The following is an 11,709-nucleotide window of genomic DNA, read 5'->3' on the forward strand; positions in this document are numbered from 1 at the left end:
TTTGTTGCTTGAATTTAGTTATAGAAAATGAGCTTTCAAACACTCTACAACTGTTTTTTTTTTTTTTTTTTCAAAACTTAGTTAGTATGAATGATTTCTGATCCTCAGTGAAAAGTCTGTAATCTGTTATCTTAATATGCAGATGTTTTAGTTAATCTCTTGTCATGAAGCTTTAAATTTTGGTTGTCAAAGTGTTGTATAGAAAAGTTGATCAGTGATCTTAAAGACGTACCTGACTAAAGGTTAGAGAGATATATGAAATGAAAAATACTTTATTTATCCCAAAGGGAAATTCAGGAATTATAGTATAGATAGTCCTTTTGGGGCTTCTGTACTCTTTAACTGTGGTTCAGAATGCTGTCTGTGGTTGTTATTATACTGTGTGTGTGATAACCAATATTATAGTCTACATCCACATACAATGCCTTCTACAAACTTGTATTCTACACTGTGTGGACACAAAATTAATACAAGGTATCATAAACTGTTTTTTGTCATATATCTAGGCACACTTTTCTTTATCAATGCTAATACTATCAAAATAGACAACTTTTTTTAGAGCAGGTAAATACCCAACCACATAATTATATGCAGCCACCACTATGCTAATGTCTCATGAGGGCACGTAGGCCTACATAAATGCATGGATGCATGTATCAGGTTAATATTTCATATTTAATGCTTGTGCATACAGAAGAGAGATAAATCAAACTCAGTTGTACACAATATTTATGTCTTAACGAAGCTGATTCTAGTTCTGCTGGATATACAATTTCATGAGTTTATAAAGGTTTAAATGATAAAGTCTTTTTACGTCATATTCTAATTTTTTTTTTCCATCTTTGTTTTTTTTGCCACTAGGTGGCATCTGAGTTCACTGTGTTTTTGTCCGGCATCTCTCCAGGCTGAACCAAGCTTTACACTCTGGGTTATTAACAGAAATGAATCTGGTGACATAATGAAGAACATAAGGCACTTGCTAGGGCGAGAAATACATTGATATTACTTTCAGTATTAGTCTCTACACTGATTCTCTTTGGTTAAGTATGGAGTAACAAAATAATGTGCTGATCCCATTGTTTATACATTTACACTCTCTGAGATATTAACATTTCCCCTCAAAGTGAGGAGCTGCTCCAGTTTTTGCTGTGGGTAATGAGAGTGGTGATTCTAATTCATTTCTGTCCATGATCTTGATCTAATTAAAGACCTCATCCCTGCCACCTCATTTTCCTAAGCTGTTCCCTTCAATTACATCTGACAAGTGAGCAGAGACACACATTAACCTCCTGCATGAAGAGGAACTGTGCTTCACTTATCTCTCTACAATGACTAAATAAAAGAGAGGGCAATTTAAAGGTACTTCACCTCTTTTCTAAAATACCCTTTAAAAAAACACTTCTATGGTTGGCCCTGTGAAAAGAAAGGAAGAAAAAACTTAGTAAAAAAAAAAAAGTCTCATTTTTGAGACGGATGACCAAACAGTGTTATAAAGTGCCAGGTTTTGCTATAGATTTTAGTCATATGCCTCCTGCCAAATTCAGCTGTGACAGCTCATCTGTGATCATTAAGACTGATGTGATTGATCGAAGCAGAAGTGAGTGAGTCAGAAGGATTTAAAGAAACTTTCTACAAATAGCTTTAGGCTATATGTCTCTCAAAAGGGGGAAATGGACCTGACCTAATATGACCACTGATTCACATTGAAGCTCATACAAAATTGATACGACATCCTCTATAGCTCTGCAGACTTGTAACCCTGAGTGCTATCAGAGATGGTACAGTGAAGATATAAAACAGTTTATGATTCTTATTTTAGTTTGGTTGAGACTGCACTTTTGAAGAAGCGGTTTGACATTTTGGGCAGTGTGCTTTATGTGCTGTCTTTTTAAAAGTCATCTTCAAATACTGACACTGTTAAGCTGAGGCTAGGAAACTACTGCACCTGCCAAGTGTTTACTGTGAAACGACATTAACTCTTCACAAAAGATTTTCTTGTGAACAGTAAATTTAAAATGTTAACGAGTAAACTTTACCATTAATTTGGATTTTTTCTTAATTTGTAACAGACAATTTTTCCCCCCTGTTTCTGGGTCTTTGTGCCAAGTTAAGCTCATTGCCTTTGGGGTTCCAACTCTGTACAAAGTATTATCACCTAAAACTATATAGATATTGACAGGGGTGAGCTTCTCACACTCCAGTAAAGCATTTTTATTTTTTCTTTATCCAAAAATACAGTGGACGAGAAATGACAAGAAATTAGTTTATTTGTACATTTGCCTGATTTGGTTCTCCAATACACCAATCACAAGAAGCTTAATTTAGAAAAAAATAAAGTGAAAGGCTGCCAAGGATTATGTCCACATCATAATGTGAAGGACTTAAACAATCTGTAAGACCTCCATGTCACTGTCTCTAGTGACACCTGTTGCCATAGGCAGTAATTGCAGGTGTGTTTTCTGTAATTTTAGCAGAGACTTAAGAGAGAAAAGGCACTACTTCCAACTTTGCTTTCTAAAGATTTTTTTAAAGATATAACATTAAGATCATCTAAATGGAGCAAGTACAATTCTGTGAAGCTGTAACATCAGTTAGTGCTGGCAGCGTTTCTTCAGCTCCACCCTGTGAAGTTAGATAGCGCTGGGGTCAGATGTCATGGGCTGCTTCACTCTCCCAGATCTCAGTGGGCCAGGGAGGTCTGACTCCCTCCTCAAACAGACACAAGAAGAAACAGTAGCCCACGTCCCCCGCACCCCGTCCACATTATTAATGAATGGGAGTGCTGGCTCTCCCCATCCTCTTGTAGTTTTGGAATGTGCAAGATAGATCGATTTAAGACCAGAACACAGATGGCTCTTAAGGCACAATATAATACAAGCACTCAGAGGAAAAGTGAGCTCTTGGGCAATTAGTGTCATTATGGCTGCTCATGTGCTTGGTGGGCTGGATAAACAGTGGCTGTGTCGGCAAATGGTTAAGCATGTGGCTAGCATGGATAATGATGATTAGAGCAGTGCTGCAACAGAGCAAAAGCACACTTAACAGTTTTAAGCAGGTGACAGATCAAATAATGGGGTTATGTGCTTATCATAACAAACACAGCGCGAAGTTTACATGACTGTGACAAGTATTGACGCCAGGATTGGCAATATATTCATTTATAAAAATATCTGTTTAATCATTTATAATGTCAGAAAATAGTCACTAATTCCCAGTATATGGGTGCTGTCTTCAAATTCTCTTTTTTTAATATTTTACCATTACAGCTTACAACTCATAAAACAGAAACACAGTATCTGAAATTATTTCCTATTTTCCTAAGATTAATCAAAAATGGCTTTGAATTGAGGAATGTTCAACATCTGAGAATATGATATTATTATTATTATTATTATTATTATTATTATTATTATTATTATTATTATTATTATTATTATTATTATTATTATTATTGGAGCCCAGGCAGCTCTGGTTGTCGCTCCATGAGTTGGGTGTTTTCATCTTCCTCTTAACAACAAAGCACAGATTCCCCACGGGATTCAAGTCAGCTGGGTTAGTCAATCAAGCACATTAGTAGCATGGTCAGCAAACCATTTGGTGGTAGTTTTGGCACTATGGGCAAGTGCTAAATCAGCTGTAACAAGAAAACAGCAAGAAAACAGCACCTCCATAAAGCTTGTAAGCTGATGGAAGCATTGAGTGCTCCAAAATTTACTGATAGATGCCGAGATCAACTTTGGACTTGATAAAACACAGTGTTCAGCACCAGCAAATGAGATTAAAAAACATTATACTCTGAAAACTTCTGGACCAATTTGACTCTTTTCTCTCTTCTCTCTGACTCAAGGATATTGATTTCACAATAAAATTCAAAATTTACTTACATGAAACTTAATTTAAGAAATAAGTTCAAAATATAATTTTGCCAAAGTGTCAGTAGGAAAAGGTGAAATGATCAACTTCATGAATGTGCCAGACTGCTTTCTCTGGACATGATGTGTGATCTAGCTGTCCCTAGCATCCTTCTCGCTATTCAAAACTAATGACCATTGTTCTTGGCCAATCAGAACCAAGTGTTTAGAATAGATGAGTATCTAGTAACAAAGCAGTGTAATATGATATGAGCCATCATGATCTGAAGTTCTTTGTTGAGTTCAGTTCAGTTTATCAGTGACAGCCACACCCACTTCACACACAAAGACACACACGTGCTCATGTGTATTTCCTGAATGCTTCAGTAACACATGTGACAACAAGGCCAGGCGTGGTCATGATTGTACTTCATTTATGGTCAATTTGTTAGGGGCAGATTCAGCTTACAAATAGAAACTGAAATCAGCCATCCAATGCAAGTGTCAGTGATCTTCTTTGATGCACCTAACCCCAGAAAGTTTTTATGAGAGTAAAAGATTCCCCCAAGTTCATAGCTTGAAAAAACTGGGTACAACATGAAGCAATTGCAAAAAAAAAAAAAAGAATTAAACTTAAAACCGTCTTAACTGTATAACAAAGTGCAGTGGTGATGTCTGATGTTGGTTTTAATCACAATTTTTTCCTTTTGATTATTGTCTGGTTTGCCCAGGATTAGCAAATTAAACCATGAGACATATATAAAAGTGTCAAAATATTTAAAGACAGAAAGTCACAACATTGTCAAACTGTATCCTGCCTTGCTGAAACATGTCTGGAAGTTCAGTAGCCGGTTACTAAACTAAACTGGTACAAGCTGAGTTTACAAAGTTTGCTTGTTGTCACTTTTCAAACAATAGTGCTACATAATTGTTAATAAATATATTACCTCATTATTTTGTATCTAGTAAAAGTGGTGTTAAAAAGAAGATCATTCTTATGTTCAGCAGTTCTTTTGCAGAGCACTTTCTGATGAAAAAAAAACAGATGGACAACTACCTAGGTCATGAGCGCACAATTGAACACCCTTATCAAAACATAGATCTGTGAAGTAGTTTTATAAATGCTGAAATCTGTGGGCTATTGATTAGTTCTTTGGGGGGAAAGCAGATTATGTGTTATTTATCATAACCAGGATTGGGAGAGTTACTTTAAAAATGTAATCCAGTACAATAACAAGTTACCTGTTAAAAAATGTAATCAGAGACTGACTCTAAATATCACAATGTTAAAGTAATAAACCTGATTGTTTTTAGTTACTTTTGGATTACTTCGATACCAAACATGCAGGTAAAGACAAGAAGGTATAATAGATGTATCATCTGCTCGGTGCATTATTTCAGAGAAACACAAAACTATAAAGTCTCCTTTTACACTTCTAACAAGTCAGGTGTCCATATACTTAATTAAAAAATAATAATAATAGAAAATTAAAACTGTAAACAAATTTCTGGCAGCACCAATTCCAAACAACACAAATATTTTCCCACAAAATAGTATTGTTTACAAAGTTGACAGAAAATATGCTTTTTTCAAAGCAAACTTAAAATGTTGCATGCATGCTCACTGTGCATGTGTGTGCTGCATTGTTGTATATCCCTTTGATTTTAACATGTAATCCTGCTAAATAACCTTTTTTTTCTCAAATATACTGGCAATCTGCTTACATATGTACTGTACAGACTATAGACATATTTTTTGTATACTTATTATGTAACGCCGTTACATGTAATCCATTACTCCCCATGCCTAATCATAACCATTGATTATAGTATAAAGAAAGGAACAGTGCCACTTAATTTCCACACATTGTAAGCACTGAAGTCAGAAGACAGATCCACAGGTTTCTGACATACTGCACAGGCACAGCCAAGGTGTCCAAAACAACCGGTGACTGATTTCACATTCTCAATGCTGACTCAAACACTCATTATACTTAACCAGATTGCTGTGTTCATTAAACCGCCTTTGACTTTGGAAAGTTAAAAACTCGTACAGCAGTGATTGTTCTCCCCTACACTAATCTTGAATGCTGTTGGAGTCTACATTTACAAAAGACCAGTTGGTATGTTGTCCCTGAGATTCTTTTTTGCAGTATACAGTTTAAACATATATCCTTAGGAAAGGTGGTGATTTGGTTACTAGAAGCTTTTAAGATGATTTATTAGTCAACCTGTTTGACCTAAACTGAGTTTATGTTCTCATCACAATTCTCATCAAAACTGTTTAATTTTTTTAACAGACTGGATGACGAAAATCATTAAATTGTCAACATGAGTGAGACAATGGACTCACACAGAAATGGACTTCTAAGAGAACCCACATTTTATTTGTAGTCAAGTTAATACTTTGTTTACAATATGCGAGTATGTGTTTGTGAGTGTGACACCTACCATTCTCTCCTCGCTGCCTAAGCCACAAGTTATTGAGAAAACAAATGTCAGCTGGAGGGCGTTGTCTGTTTGGTGTTTGCACTGAGAGTTAGTGTTTCCCCCTGCTACTTGGAGCAAACCTAATTTGATTACAAGCAGCAGTAAGGAGAGGCATTGAGGGAAAGGGTTTACAGGCTAACATGGGACCAGGGAGGGATGACAATAAAGAGATAAGAGGGGGTGAAATAAGGAGAAATGGAAATTGAGTGATTTTGTAAGAGTGATTGGTAGAGAGACACTCAGGCAGAAAGAAAGAGAGACTCTTCCCGTGAGGGATGAGACTCTGGATCAGCGCCCGGTATGCCACTGCACTGTCATCTGTGAGCCGCCTTTGTACACGTATGGAGGCCAGAATATCCCACGATCCTTGCCTGTTATCCTGACCCAAGTCCTAGCATGTGGCCCCCTCCACTCTCTTTCTTCCTCTCCTCCTCCATTCTCCTCATCCCTTCACTACTCCTTATTTCCTTCTTCCATTTCTATCTCTTTCTTCCTCCTCTTAGCCAAACCACAGCCAGGGGCTGGGCCGCACCTCCATGAAAACAGATGACAGTGTTTTGTTTTGTTCTTCCGCCTCATTGCAGCAGACCCCCCTCCAGGAGGGGTCTGTCTGCGTCAAAGAAGAGGGGGGAAATGAGAAGGATTGATTAATTTAAAACACATACTCCCCCTTTTTTCTGTACTGAGCCCCCCTTTAGGAGGACATGTCTGCTCAATAAGAGATTGAGGGGAAGATCACGGGAGCTCATTCATCAAGCCATGTGTTCCATTATAAATAATGTGTGTAATGTGCAAACAAGCCAGAGTACTCAAGGTTGTGGCCTTTGACCAGGACTGCTTTGTTAGGTTCTGTGTGGAGTTTTTGATGGTGGAGTGGTTGAGAGATAGATATGTCAATGCCAGGAGAAACACAGAGGGCTTCTTTTGTTGTTCTTGGAATGAGAACCCAGCTTCATTTTTTTTGTAGTAGTACATCCAGAGTGGCTTCAAAGAACTACAGTGGCATTCACAACACCCTGGACACGGTGTACTCAGTCTGATAACATTCCAGAGATATGGATGAGATGCCTTGTGACCTCACACATTAGCACTTCCACACCACAAGTCAGATGCTAGGTCAGGGTGAACAAGTAGTCTTTTTATCACCAACTGACTTATCCGATTATTTCAACCTTTTCATGCATTCAAAGGACTGTTCAGCTTGCGTACACCACTCAGCTGTTGCAGCATCCTTTACATGTGAGAGGAAGAGGAGGTGGTGGGATGGGTAAGATTCCAACAAGTTCACAACAGTTCATGGCTGTACAGTTGTACTTCTGTCGGATAGTTCCTTCCCTTTGTGGTCTCGGGACAGACATTAAAGAATGTCTTGTACTCACTGTGATGTTTTTAAGGTGAAATGTGTCCTCAGTTACCACTGTGCTTTTCTATTCTTTATACTGAGAGACTTTTTCATTACCCGAAATCAATTTTGTCTTACATTTAAAGCTTGATAAATTCATGCTCATCAATCTGTTAAAATCTTTGAATCCTTCAGAAAATAAATATTTGCTCATTTAGTCTCTCATGAAGTTGTGAACCTATCTGAGCTCATGTTGGGCCGAAACCTGTCGACTCCTGGCCTGGAACAGCTCATTATGTCAGTTTGTTGTAAAGCTAAATAAAATCTGGTTTTGATTCTGTCTTTTATTTTGAAAGTCAGTAGGTGTTTTTTTGAAAGCTTGCATATCTGATCAGTAGGGCTCTGACCTGATGGACCTGAGACCCAGCCGGAAAGCAACTGAGCAGGTGTGAGTTGAGACATTGACTTGTATAGAAACCCATCAATTACAACGCCATTAGAGAAGCCAGACTGGAGATGTATTTGGTGTATTAGGTCATGTCAAGTTATATTGTATCATATCATATCAATATTTTGGAATTCAGCATTTGGTTAATCTATCAATGTGCATCAATACCCAAGTACTTAAACCAAATGATATCACCATCAACAGGTTGTCTTGATTCCTTTCTGCTACCTCTTGTAAGCCTAGTAGCATATTATGCGTTCAAACAAGCTTTAGTTTGAGACAATGAAGAGTTCTGTTTCTGTTGCCTCATCAATAAAGGACTATCTGTGTTAATGTATCAGCGCTTTGCTTTATCTGTGAGAGGTCTCTCTGAAGAAGTACAAGGACAATGGAGGACTTGATCATTGGACATATCACTTGAGATCACATGTATGGAAGCATCCAGGAACATGACCTATCCAGAACCAATGTGTTTTTGTCCATGTGGGTTGTGTAAGGTTTAGCAACAGGCAGGGGTTAATGCTGACATGTTACTGAAGAGATTCAAGGTTCATAAAGATTCAACGTGAGACTGCACGTCCAAGACATGAAAGGGGTCATTCTGGGAAAAGGACTGAATGCAATAGTTGTTGTTAGCAAAGTGCAAGAAAAATCAGAAACAAAAAGCTATTGAACAACATTTGCTGCACTTGTGTTGTGTTGTGTTGTTTTCTCAGTAGATGTTCCAACTTTTTTCAAAGATAAGTGACTTTATGTACTGATTTATTTCATTCTTCGGTCTCCTTAAAAATTGCGCTGTATGTTGACCTTTCACACATAGATATTTAAGGGCTGTGAAATAATTTATATCTTCAAAATTTACAATGTAAACCTCAGTCAAAAGATGATCTGTTCCATTAAAATTCAACCAAACTTACAAACAGCCTGTTGCAACTAAGATTTTTTTAAATTTATTTTAGGTGCCTCCTCAGAATCAGAAATGCCTTTATTTGCCAAGTATCTTCAAGAATACAAGGAATTTGACCGGTTTTAACTGCACTCTCTCAGTACAATTAATGTGAAAAAAAACAAAACACTAAATGTTACAAAAGTAGAAAAATAGAGCTGAAGTAGCAGGAAAAAATAACAATAATAATTATACTAACAATATTAAATACAGATTTTTGTACAGAGAAGAATAAAAATATTTACACTTTTAAGTTGAAATAGCACACTAAATAGGTGTCTCCTCTGACTGAGAAATAGCCAGTCATAGATTAGGATGATTTGGTTGCACTTAAGGTGGCCAATGTGACTTGTAAATGTAGTCATGCCACCTTGGCCTTCCCTTAAAGTGATACTCCGGGATGGAACAAGTTGGGTCCTATCACAAGGTTTAGGGCAGAAATTACCCCTACAGCAGTGATTTTGTGCAGCAGAAGCCCAGGGCGCACGCACCAAACACCCCCTCCCTGCTCGTCTGCTGGTTTCCCCTGCACTCAGATGGGGCCATATTTTACATGACCAAAAACACAAATAAACGGACTCCCACCGAAAAAATCTGATATCAGTCTGCATTCACGCTTTATTTAGAGAATTTTCAGCACGTAACTTTCACACAAAAACACCGCTAAATAAGGCTCTAGTTCTCATTGTGTCTCTTCGTCCTGGCAGACTACCTGCATTTGTTTATATCTGGCACGCCGCGTGCGCGGACTGACACACTAAGCGGCGAGCGCCTCGTAGCCAGCTGTGACTCTGCAGCAGAGGTAGCGCCGTTTTACGACACAATGAGAACTAGAGCCTTATTTAGCGGTGTTTTTGTGTGAAAGTAACGCGCTGAAAATTCTCTAAATAAAGCGTGAATGCAGACCGATATCAGATTCTTTCGGTGGGAGTCCGTTTATTTGTGTTCTTGGTCATATAAAATATGGCCCCATCTGAGTGCAGAGGAAACCAGCAGACGAGCAGGGAGGGGGTGTTTGGTGCGAGCGCTCTGGGTTTCTACTGCACAAAATCACTGCTGTAGGGGTAATTTCTGCCTTAAACCATGTGATAGGACCCAACTTGTTCCATCCCGGAGTATCACTTTAAAAATGCCCCTATTTTGGAAGCTCTCCTTCAATGTAATGCTTGCACATTCTCTCCTCTTGTGCAGTACATCCAGTACCTGTTCAGAATATCTTAACATAATGTATTCTAGGTTATAGCATCCTCCCGCGACTCTGAACAGGATAAACTAGGTCCTAACTACGCACACTCCCTCCTTATCTCTTGGTCAATATTTATCATGAAACCCCCAGCACTCAGACTGAGGCGGGGGTCAAATCTGCAGAGAAATAATCCACTTAAGACTGTTGACTCTGAGGCGTCGTGGTAGCTCAGCAGGTGCTCGTGAGTTTGAATCTGAGTCATGACTTCTACAGCAGAGCTTCCTCTCTTCTCCCCCTGCTTTTCCCTCTATCTTTATTCCAGACAATGAAGTGAAGCATGGCTGCCATAAAAATAATCATTAAGAGGCGATTATCTCCCGCTCACCTCTCTCTCAATTTCCCTCTGTCTCTCATTGAGCTTGGAATGCACCAGTGCGATCACCCCCACTGAGAATAGCACTCATGTTGGGTAATCTTGTCTTACATAAGGGAGAGTATTGCACACAACAAGACATGTAAAAACAACATCAGGCAAGGCCAGGGGGAGAGAATGCAATCCTCAGCTATTTGTAATGGAGAGCAGGGGAGGGGAGGAGGGCTGGAAGATGGATGTGATTTCACATTAATTGTGTGGGTTCACAGGAGTGTGTGTGTGTGTTTGTGTGTGTGTGTCTTCATGTATGTGTCCACATGGGGTGGGAGGTGTTGGAGGAATTTGTGAGAGCTATGCTGATTTTACAGGCACAGCAGGAATTGTGTGTGTGTGTGTGTGTGTGTGTGTGTGTGTGTGTGTGTGTGTGTGTGTGTGTGTGTGTGTGTGTGTGTGTGTGTGTGCGCATGCAAGTCAGCATGGCTTGCATGTGTGAGTAAGTACCCGTGCTTGTATTGGGGAACATGTGATTTTTGTGGCTACGTGTGTGTTGAGTTTAAATGAGTGTGTGTGTGTGTGTGTGTGTGTGTGTGTGTGTGTGTGTGTGTGTGTGTGTGTGTGTGTGTGTGTGTGTGTGTGTGTGTGTGTGTGTTTGTGTGTGTGTGTGGGCTCCACACTTGGCTGGGGGTTGTGAGTGGAATCTTCAGAGTGTGATGTTAAATTTGCAGAGTCTGTCGAGCCAGAAACAGACTGGTGAATCTTCCACAAGCCAGTTGCTGTGTAACAATGTTTTCGTTGCTGGAGACAAAAAACATGCCACACAGGTAGGTCACATGGCTTTAATGCCCCCCCCCCCCCCCCCCCCCCCATTTATCTCCTTTTTTAATTTCTGAATAAATAATATTTTAACATAGTTATTTCTTAATTTAATTAGTATCATAAAATAACCATGTTATTTGAAAATGGTTATTGATGAAACACAACTACAGCTGTTTGAGCCACTTTTTGTTTAAGGGCCAACACACACCAGTGTAACCTGTACTTGTCACATTTAAGGGACATCAAAACACAATTTA

Source organism: Halichoeres trimaculatus, unplaced genomic scaffold (genome assembly GCF_033239565.1).
Source record: "Halichoeres trimaculatus isolate MK-OKI-2021-1 unplaced genomic scaffold, fHalTri1.1 fHalTri1_scaffold_12, whole genome shotgun sequence".
NCBI classification, from domain to species: Eukaryota; Metazoa; Chordata; class Actinopteri; order Labriformes; family Labridae; genus Halichoeres; species Halichoeres trimaculatus.